This window comes from Hevea brasiliensis, chromosome 15 (genome assembly GCF_030052815.1).
Source record: "Hevea brasiliensis isolate MT/VB/25A 57/8 chromosome 15, ASM3005281v1, whole genome shotgun sequence".
Lineage (NCBI taxonomy): Eukaryota > Viridiplantae > Streptophyta > Magnoliopsida > Malpighiales > Euphorbiaceae > Hevea > Hevea brasiliensis.
Window position 1 is genome coordinate 25,783,634 of NC_079507.1, and position 12,356 is coordinate 25,795,989.

Below are 12,356 nucleotides of genomic sequence, written 5' to 3' on the forward strand. Positions count from 1 at the left end.
GTACCTGAGGATGATCAATAGAATTATAAGAATTCAATCACCCACTAGAAATCCATCCAACTAGGATTTTCGTTTTATACTTTGGAAGTGTAGGATTTGCTAAGTTAGTGGGAGGACCAATTTGATTAAAAGACCATAATTATTTTGGTTAATTATATGATACATTTACTAATTAATCTGGTTATTTTCTGCAATTAATTTTTTGATAATAATGAGCACAGAACAACCACCACCATCCAATATCCTTGCAAGCATACTTGATCGCAATAGGTTGACAGGACCTAATTTGTCTGATTGGCTAAGAAATTTAAAACTTGTCTTGAACCTTTAACATATAGGATATATTCTAGATTCAAATGTTCCTAGTCCCTTACCTCTAGAGTCCACTTAAGAGGAACATGAAACTTTGGACAAGTGGAAGGGGCATGATATGAGAGCTAAGTGTTACATGCTTGCTTCCATGAGTAATGAGTTACAGAAGCAGCATGAGAACATGCAGAGTGCGAGTGAGATCCTCCTTCACCTACAAGAGTTCTATGGTGAGCACAGCAGGAATGCTAGGTATGAGATATCTAGACAGCTATTCCGCATGAGGATGTTTGAGGGACAGAATGTTGGGGATCATGTCCACAAGATGATTCGGTTGATTAAGCAGTTGGAACATCTTGACTTCAACATGGATTTTCAACTACAGACAGATTTGATCCTTCAGTCCCTTTCTGAGTCTTTTGGAAATTTTGTAACAAATTTCCATATGACTAAACAGGAATGCACCTTAGCTGGTTTACTCAACATGCTACTTATTGCCCAAAAGAATATGCTGGGGAGTAAAGGAAAAGAGGTAGCCTTGATTGCATCTTCTTCTACTGGAAAGTCCAATAAGGAAAAGGGCAATAAGAAAAAGAAATCTCAGATTCCTAGTCCTTCCAAGAAAATAGCTAAACAGAAAAGGAAGACTAAAGCTGATGGAGGCAAAGGAAAGTGTTTCCACTGCCAGAAGGATGGGCACTGGAAAAGGAACTGCCCAGAGTATCTTGCTTCTCTGAAGGACAATAATGACACACATTCAGAAGATATGTCCATATCTTGTTATTTAGATTCTGATGATAATCATAGTTCATTTACAGCTTGGGTTTTAGATACTAGTGCCAGTTCCCACATTTCTAATGATATGCAGGAACTAGCAAATAGTAGTAGCTTGCATTCTCGAGATGTTAGACTCCAGATTGGTAATGGCTCAACTGTTGAAGCTTTAGCCATAGGATCTAAATCTTTTTACATGTCTGGACATGTTTTGTGTTTGGATAATATTTTATATGTACCGGATGCTTTTAAGAGCATCATTTCTATATCTAGTTTGACTAGAAATGGCTATGAATTTCAGTTCACTGATGATGTTTGCAATATTTATTTTGGAAATAAATATATTGGTTCGGATTATATGAATGATGGTCTTTATTTTTTAGATAATAATGACAAACACAAAATGAATGCAAGTGATCTAAATGAATGCAATGCCTTGGTGAAAACCAACTCTAGTTCAAAATATGTTTGGCACTTAAGGTTACGTCATGTTGCAGAAGATAGGATTGTAAAATTGGAGAAAATGGGGATTCTATCCTCATTGGGCTCTGAGCCTACTCCAACTTATGAATCTTGTCTTTAGGGCAAAATGACTAGATCATCCTTTGTTGGACAAGGGCTAAGGGCTGAAAATATTTTGGAGCTAATACATAGTGATGTATGTGGTCCATTTAAGGAAATGGCTAGAGGCGGTTTTCATTACTTTATTACCTTTACTGATGATAAATCAAGGTTTGGGTATTTATATTTGATGAAATACAAACATGAATCACTTGAAAAGTTTAAAGAATTTAAATCTGACGTGGAAAATCAAACAGGAAAGAGTATTAAAGCTCTTCGATCAGATCGTGGAGGTGAATATTGGAGTACTGAATTTGATGAATACTTGAGAGAGCACGGCATTGTTTCCCAGCTGACTCCTCTAGGAACACCACAGCTAAATGGTGTATTTGAAAGGAGAAATCATATCCTATTGGATATGGTACGTAGTATAATGAGCTATACTGATATGCCAATCTCTTTTTGGGGATTTACATTAGAATCAGCTTTGTATATTCTGAATAGGATTCCATCAAAATTAGCTTCTTCCACACCTTATGAGATATGGCATGGAAGAAAACCAAGTCTTAAGCATATTAAGATTTGGGGTTGTTCAATTTATATCAAAAAGCTGAACAATGATAGATTGGAAACTAGATCAGGAAAGGGTCGATTTGTTGGATATCTAAAAGATAGTTTTGGATGTTAGTTTTATTTGCCTACATCACAAAAGGATGTGGTGAGTAGAGATGCTGCATTTCTTGAACAACAGTTTGTTCAAGAAGGAGGCAAAGGAAGGCAAGTAGAGTTGGAATTGAAAAATTCTGATCAACCAACAGATCAGATGGATATAGTCCATCTAGTCAACCTACACCCGTTGATGAAACATCTACAGCTATTCCTCGTAGAACAACCAGGGTATCTCACCCACCAGTGAGATATGGTTTCCTTCATGAAGAAGAACAAGGGTTGTCTACTCATGAAGAAGTAGATCATAGAGATGATCCACTTACCTATGAAGAAGCTATATCAGATATAAACTCTTTAAAAAGGATTGATTCTATGAAATCCGAATTTGATTCCATGTATAAGAATCAAGTTTGGGATCTTGTTGACCCACCTGAAGGTATTGTACCTATAGGGAACAAATGGGTTTTCAAGAAGAAAATTGGTTCTGATGGAAAGGTAGAGACATATAAGGCAAGGCTAGTAGCGAAAGGGTTTCACCAAAGGCAAGGAATTGACTATGAGGAGACTTTCTCACCTGTCACCATGCTTAAATCAATTAGGATTCTATTAGCAATAGCTGCATACTATGATTATGAGATTTGGCAGATGGATGATAAAACAGCATTTCTCAATGGATACATTAAAGAAAACATTTTCATAGAACAACCTAAGGGTTTTGAATCCCAAGATGGTTCTAAGGTATGCACGCTAAAGCGATCCATTTATGGGTTAAAGCAAGCTTCGAGGAGTTGGAACATCTGTTTTGATGAAGCCATTAAATCATTTGGTTTTATCAAAAATGAGGATGAGCCATGTGTATATAAGAAGGTTAGTGACAGTGCTATCACTTTCCTTGTCTTATATGTGGATGATATACTGTTGATGGGTAATGACATAGGTATGTTGACAATTGTAAAGGTATGGTTGTCAAATATATTCTCCATGAAACACTTAGGGGAGGCAACCTATATTCTTGGGATTTGCATCTATAGAGATAGAGCGAAAAGAATAATTGGTTTATCCCAAAGTCTACACTTGGAAAGGGTGTTAAAGAGGTTTAACATGCTTGATTCCAAGAGAGGATTGTTACCAGTGAGACATGGTATCCATCTTTTTTAAGAGATGTCTCCAAAGACACCTGAAGAATGAGATAAGATGGTCAGGATTCCATATGCTTCGGCTATTGGAAGTTTAATGTATGCAATGTTGTGTACTATGTCGGATATCGCATATGCTGTTAGTTTGAATAGCAGGTATCAATCCAATTCAGGTTTGGAACACTGGATAGCGGTCAAGAATATCCTTAAGTACTTGAGAAGAACTAAGGATTTATTCTTGATTTATGGAGGTGGAGACTTGCAATTGGATGGTTATACTGCTTCTGATTTCCAATCAGATATCGATGATAGAAAGTCTACCTCTGGATATGTGTTCATTTATAATGTAGGTGCAGTCAGTTAGAAGAGTTCCAAATAGAGCACGACTGCAGATTCCACTACAGAAGCTGAGTATATCGTTGCATCAGATGCTGCAAAGGAAGCTGTTTGGATAAAAAAGTTCGTGACAGAACTTATAGTAGTTCCTTCCATTGAGTCAGCAGTTCCACTACACTGTGACAACAATGGAGCGGTCATCCAAGCTAAGGAACTAAGGTCTCACCAGAAATCCAAACACATAAAAGGGCGCTACCACATTATCAGAGAAATAGTTGGACGAGGTGATATAGCCATGCAGAAAATAGCATCAGCTGAAAATCCAGCTGATCCGTTCACTAAGCCTATGCCACAGACTCAGCTAGACCGACATCTTGAGAAGATGGGTCTAAGATATTGTAATGAATGGCATTAGTTCCAGTGGGAGATTGTTAGTAGTATGCCCTAGAGCATATCATTTAGTATGTATCTTGTACATTTTTTTTTATTAATAAAAGGCATTTCCACTTTTCCGTTTACATAATATATTTATGTGTAATAGAAAAGGTGCATTGATATTTTGTTAGAAATTTTATTCTTAAGTTGTTAAGAATATGAGTGATAGTATTTCTAGTACAAAGTATCATAAATAGGTTCACAATCGAGGATACTTCAAAATAAGGACATAACTTATCTAGAAAGATTGTATTCATGTTTGTTCCCAAGTTATTTATATGAGATATAAATAAGATGGAATGGTGAGTCTCATGCCATATAACAAACATGATAGGCACTTATACATGATAAGTAGGCCGAACCAGTGACACTTATGATAAGCATATGGAGTTTACTCTTGTCAATGCATTGTCATAAATCATATCAGTGCATATTATCTTTAGACCTGAGATAGCACAGTTATTTTTTATATAGGTGGTTTGAGTTTGATACTGCTTTCATACTTGTACTATGTATAGGTATATGGGCATGTGTTGGCTCCTACTAGTTATATATGGAGGTAGGTGTTGATCAAGATGGAATCTGTTCCTCTAAGTTGTAACACCCCTAAGTTCGGTAGTGCGTTCTACTGTTCCGGTGCCAGTGTTGTCCGGATAGCTAGGATGCCTAGAACTACACTTCGTTATGAGTGAGGAGACATAAAATAGTGAAATACAAGAAAAGAAAATACAAGAAAAACAAAGGAAAAATAATAGCAAAGAAATGTAACCAAGTTAAGCGAGCCGAGAACCCTAGCGATGGGTAACCGCATCGGGAAGTCACGGCGTGGACCGTTGACTAGCCCTGGACTGCGGGAACCTTGGAAAATATTTATAGGACTTAAAGAGACATCAATTGAAGTATAAATAGCATTAGAAATATCAAAGAAAATTTAAATAATTAGTAAAAAGAAAAGTGAGAAATCGAAAAAACGGACAAAACCCGGTATTACCGAAAAATCGGAAATGCAACCCGAATAGGGGCATTATGGTCATTTGACATCCCGAATCGTCTTTTGACCTAAATGTCCATTAAAAATAAATAATATTATACTTAGAAAATAAAATGAAAAATTAATTTGGTGGTACCTAATATAAATAGCCAAAAGTGGAGTGAAAATTGTGTAAATAACACATTTAACATAATATATGATTTAAATTTGGTGAGTGGACCACTAGGGATTTAATTAAACACTAATGGGGAAGGTGTAAGTCCATTTCACCATCTTCACTTCATCTTCTCCAAATCCCTCAACCTTGCCGAAATGAACCTCCAAAATCCTCCCATGGCCGCCCACTTCCATGCCACACTCCACCCATTTTCAAGCTAAATTTTCCTTACTTGTCTTAATTAATTTTTATCCCCACATCACAAGGAAGAGTTTGATACCAACATTAAGAAGTTTTGTGAAGGTTTAACAAGTTCCAACCATAGTTAAGTTTGTATTTTTGAACATTGCTTTGTTAAACTTTATATACATGTTATGGGTGTGTGTTTTGTGATGAAAATTTTCAAGTTTGAGGAGTTCTTGATATATCCATTTTTGGACAGCCATGGAGTTGTATGTTTAATGAAATATTCTTATATATGTTTGATAAGAATTCATGTTGAATAGGGTGAATTGATGTCCTAGTAAGTTATTTCCATATGTAATGGTGATTATGCATTTGAAATTTGAAGTTGAAGAAAGTATGTGAAACTTTGGCATTGTGGAACAATTCGGCAGCCTTGAGACTCCATGATGAATGTATGAATTCATGAAGATATTGGCAGAATTATGACATTGAGGATTGATGGATATGTATATAAATTAGTTGTGGAAATTGTATGAAATAATGAGTAGTGTTTATGTGTAATTGTGGTTGTAATTGGACTTTATGAATGAGAGTTTTATTTGGTGTATTGAGGATGTTTGTATTCTGTCCAAAATGATTTTTATGTGAAGTGGTAAATGGTTTTGGTAATGTACCAAATCAGAATTGGTAAGGGAAGTGGACTTAGAGTAAGGTAAATGTGTAATTGATACATGTTTGTGCAATGTAATTAAGGACAGCCTACATTTTAGCCCATAACTTTAAATGTGTAACTCCAATTGGTATGAGACCAATTGGAGGTGAAACTAGGCACAAAATGTGCCAACTTTCATTTAGAAAGCATACCAAAATTCTGCTGGCAAGGTAGCATGAAAAATGACCAATTCGGATTAAGTGCAAATGAGACCTGAAAATTGACCAATTGGGCAGCAGTTAGTATTTAGGCCATAACTCTCTCAAAACAGGTCCAATTGACCTGAAATTTTAACCATGAATAGTTAAAACCCATATCTACAAGTCTTATGAAGACACCAAAGCCCAGAAATGACCATAAGCAAGTCAAACAGCTTGCACAAGTTCGGGTCCAAAAACTGGCCGAACCAAAGTTGACCAAAGTTGACCTAAAATGACCTAATTTGATGCCATTTGACTAGCAATAGTAAAATGACCATAACTTGGTCTACATAACTCAGAATGACCTAAAATTTTGCCCCGCGTTCCACAAGACATAGATCTACAAGTTTGTAGTTTTGACCGAAACCCGAAAACCAAGGGAACTAGGTCTTCCGGGTAGGTCAAACTAGTATACCGAAATCCAATAAGTTGCAATAAAATGCACTAAACAAGGAAATGAAATTGGTAACATGTACCAACCCTAAAACACTATCGAATGTGACATATTAGTGACACTAAAACCTAATTTACCTAGAATGCATCGAGGGTCGGTATATTAGGCGATTAAGCAAATAATAGCTTTCAGTGAATTACTTATCGAACATTATCGTTAGAGACAATTTAATTTAGTACTGAAACACTTCAAATTGTGTTTCTCAGTTACCAAAGACTCAGGAAAAGGGAAGGAAACACTGAGTCCAGACCAAGAGACAGTGATCAGAGGTTTGTGCACAACAACTATTTCTTTTGAATTTTTCAATTGAAATGAATTATGACTATTTGTACATTATTGTTTTAAATTGTGGAAATGTGTTTGAATGGATATTTATTGCTTGAAAAGCATTGTAAATGATTTGAAACTGTGAGAAATTATTTGAATGATATTGATGGATACTTATTGATTGAAAAGCATTGGAAATGGTTTGAAACCACAGCTATCAGGTATATTGATTGTATTCCTCACTAGCTTGTCTAGTGGGACGAATTGAATTCCCTCTCTGGCTGAAGTGTTGAGGTGTGTGCCTGTTGAGGACGAATTAGATGAGTACTCATATTTTTGCTAGCTAGCTATGTTATTCCTCATTAGTCATCGACTTTTGGGACGAATTGAATACCTCATTAGCCATCGGCTTTTGGGACGAATTGAACTTTGGAACATGATTAAGCTGTGTGTGATTTATTGATATGTATTGTGAGATTGTGAAATGAATTTAAACTCTTATTGACATATACTGTCTTTTGAATTCAACCATGATCTGACTTATTGAAATTATTGTGATAATGAGAAATGGAGTTTAAATTCTTGTTGATAATTACTGTCTTGAAATTAACTATGGTTTTAAGTATCCACTATTTATATAATTTATGAATTGTGATTTAAATTGTATTTGGTTAATGTTGTGCACCATCGAGATGTTGTCTCAATGATAGCTTTTTATTGCTGTCGCAGGTAGACAGACAGACAGGGTAGCAGACTAGGCTGCTAGTACCTCCAGCGAGAGATTACCGGGTATAATGAGTATACCACATTTTGCATTTTGTACTGTAATGTATGACCACTGTATGTATATATTGTTTTGGTTTTGAGCAGTTGTAAATTGAAATTGTACCTTGAAGTTGTAAAATAATTATGAGTTATTTTGGCTTGAAAAAAAATTGTATTATATTTCATGTATCTCAGACTTTGAAAAATCACTGTGGATTTGAGTTGAGAAATATGTTGGAGTTGAGATTTGGAAAAATATTGAAGTGCTTTTTACAGGTTGTCTGAAGAACTGTTTTATCCAAAATACAGATGGCACTCTGCCAAAATTTTTACAGAAATTTTAAATAATTCAAATGTGTTAGTTCTATCACTTCAGTTCAAAAAGGTTTTTAATACCTGTAAATAGTGCTCACCACTGTAAAAGAAGTAAGAAAAGTTTTTAAAATCCCTTGTAGTGTATTTAATGGGTTATCAGTAGACGGAGTTGGTAATTCATTAGATATACTACGGGATCATGTTATGCCTTACAGAGGGGTAGGGTGTGACATAAGTAAATAGATATAAAATCCTATGTTCATTTAATTGTTCTTGATGTTTCAAGTTCCTGGCCAGGACAGATAGATTTAATCAGAAAAGAGTTTCTGATGAGAAAATCTTTTTAATCATGAATTGAAATTAAAAGAGAACATAATATTCATAGCAAATGGAGTTTGACATAAACCATGACTCCAGCTTGAGTTGGGATTTTGTAATAGAGAGATTCTAGTGCATGGTAACATATGATTATAGGTTCATTTAAGGTAAACCTTATTACTAATTGGGTGGCCATGGCATACTATGCTAGGTGTTAACCATGGTCTATGAGGTGCATAAAATGATTTAGAGAAATCATTCATGGTAAGAAAGAGTTCTGATGATATTAAGAGTTGATATCATATCTCATTGCCAATTAGTGATGAGCTTAGTAAGTCACACACATACACAAGTAATCACCTAATTAAATATGATTTAATTAATTAATGAAAGAGTTTAATTGATTATTTAAATAGGTTTGGTTTGCAATTAGATTGCAAAGTCCCTAGCATGACTGGAAGCTAAATCTAGGTTATTGGATGTACAGTATAAGTTAAATTTATATTTAAAGTGTTTAAATATGAATTTAATTAATGAGAATTAATTAATAAAAATTAATTAATTGATTTATATTTGATATAAATTGATTAGAAGAAAAGAAATAATTATTTTGGGTTGAGAACTCAAAATTAAGAGACAGAGGCATTTTGGTCATTTAACAGAGTGACATGTGGCACCATGAGATGGTGACACATGGCATTACACATAAGCTTGCCAAATGTTTTTCAATCATGTAAGATGATTAAAATTAAGATTAAATATAAGTTTGACACTTGGCACAATGTGATTGGGTCAATTAAACCTAGAACCAATCAGAGGTTGAATTGTGGCAAGGGTTTAATGTGTTAACCTAGCTATATAAGTGTTGTTATGAAGAGAAAAAATACAACCAGTAGCTGCTCCTCCTTTATGCCGCCACTTTGAAGGTCTCCCTCTCTTCTTCTTCATCTCTCATCAACCTGTTTACATCTTTAATCTCTTAAAAGGCAAAACTTGATTTTCTAATTAATAGAAAAAGCTTTAGAAGCTGTTCAAGGGCTGCCATAGGTGAACTTGGTGTGGACAAGCTAGAGAGACAACATCTGGTGTCCTGAAGACGTATCCAAAAGGCGCAAATACACTGCAGTGCATTAAGAGGTTAGTGTATTTGTTCTTGATCTAATCTAGGATTCTAAATTTAATCTGATTAATTTTGAAATCTTAAATGGCAAATACAGATCCAAAAACATATTAAAAGAGTTTCAATATGTTGTTTATCATTGAAATCAAATAGATAAAAATAAATATTGCATGATGCATGTGACCCTAGGTGAAAATTTTTGAATTCAATGGTATAAACTTATTTTTTTTCATGCTTCCGCTCCTTCAAGAGTAAAGATCAATGGCAACCCTCAATGCACAAGAAGTTCAATCAGTGGTAAGACCTCCTTTCTTTGATGGTAATGACTTCTTGTATTGGAAAAATAGGATGTATTATTTCCTTAAATCAGAAGTGGTTGACTTGTGGGATGTTGTAAAAAATGGGCCATTCACCTCAACTAAAATTGTGGATGGTGTGCATGTAGCTAAGCCTACGGGTGAGTGGAGTGAGCAAGAGAAAAAAAGAGTGGCTTTAAATGATAAGGTTATTCATGTTCTATTTTGTGCATTAAGTAGAAGTGAATATAATAAAGTGTGTATGAAGTTTACTGTAAAAGAAATTTGGGATGCCTTGGTGGTTACTCATGAGGGTACTAGTTAAGTAAAGGAGAATAAGATGGATTCCCTCATTTATCGATATGAATTGTTCATGATGAAGTTGGATGAAACCATAAGTGAGATGTATGATAGATTTGTGGAGATTATAGGAGGAATTAAATCCCTTGGAAAGATATTCACAAATGAGGAGCTAGTAAAGAAGATTTTAAGAAGTCTTCCTGAGGAGTGGCTACCCAAAGTAACTTCACTAAAGGATTCTAAGGACTTGAGCAAGGTACAACTTGATGAGCTCTTAGGAAATCTCATTGACTATGAGATGACCCTCAAAAGAGAGCAAGTGGAGGAACCTAACAAAGCCAAAAGGACCATTGCCTTAAAGTATCTTCTGAAAACTCAAGTGATAAAGATGATGAGTTTAATGAGGAAGAATTGGCTCTAGTGATAAGGAGAATAAGGAAGATGCTCTTCCAAAATAAGAAGTTCATCCCAAAAAGGATCTTCATGAAGGACAAGGGTGAAAGTAACAAGAGGGATCCTCCCATATGCTTTGAATGCAACAAGCCAGGTCACATTAGAATGGATTGTCCCAAATTAAAGAAGCCTTTCAAGAAGTTCAAGAAGTAGGCACTTAAAGCAACATGGGATGAATCAAGTGACTCCGAAGATGAGGACATTGGTGATCAAGTTGCCTAAATGTGCTTCATGGCAATGGAGGAAAGCTCCAATGAGGTAACTTTAAATGATGATATTGTTGAATTTTCTTATGATGAACTAGTTAATGCACTTAAAGTTATAAATGATGAACTTGAGTTGAGTCATAAGAAAAATAAGCTCTTGAAAACGGAAGTAGTTTGTTTGAGGAAAGAAAATGAGACCTTAACTAAGGATGATAAACCTTTAAGGGATGATATGCAAGAATCCTTAGATGACCTCTCATTAGAAAATGAGAAGTTGAAAAATGAAATTATTGAGCTAAAAATTTCTCTTTCCAAATTTGCTAAAGGGAAGGACAAACTTGATGCAATTTTGGACTCTCAAAGGTCTCCTAGCATCAAGTATGGACTTGACAATAGTAAATTTGCCCAAGCATCTCCTTCCAAGACCATCTTTGTTAGAGCATATAGTTTTAATGAGCCTAGTCCCCAAGTGCCTAGTCCAAAGGTGTCCAATCCTAAAGGATAAGAGCCAAAGAAATCTTATGGTAATGAAACTAGAAAGACTTCATTTCGTAAACATGCTCTTAGACAAAATGTAAATAGGACATATACATCTAGGAGAGTTGCATCTAGGCCAAACATTCATAGGGGACATGCTACTAGGACTCATAACTATTATCACACTCACCATGCCTCATGCTCACATTCACATAATGGACATAAAAAGATTGGTCATATGAGACCAATTGATCACCCTCATACACATGGAAGGTTCAATGGACATTGTAACTATTGTGGTAAGATTGGTCACACCAACTATAGGTGTGCCATTAGGAAAATCCATCTTGGATATGGTAGAATATTTGATTTTAATGATGAAATTACTAACCCTCAAGGACCCAAGTATATTTGGGTAGCTAAAGTAAATTGAATTATCATGTGTAGGTATGCTTGAAATCCTCAAAGCTTGAAAGCAAGTGGTACTTGGATAGTGGATGTTCAAGACACATGACTGGAAATGCCAATCTCTTCCTTTCACTTAAAAAGAAAGATGGAGGTGGGCAAGTGACTTTTGGTGATAATGGTAAAGGTAAAATTATGGGAATAGGTAAGGTTGGCAAGGAAAACTCCCCTATTCTTGACAAAGAGCTTTTGGTTAATGGTTTAAAACATAATTTGCTTACTGTTAGTCAATTATGTGATAGGGGCTATAGAGTTGTTTTTTAGTCTAAATCTTGCTTTGTGTCTAGGATGAGTGATAATAAAATGTTGTTTATTGGTGAAAGAATTAAAAATATTTATGTTATTGATTTGCATGCTTTGTCTAACAAAGATGTCAAGTGCTTTGTTTCTATTAGTGATGACTCTTGGACTTGGCATAGAAGGCTTGCACATACTAGCATGGACCTTCTTGAAA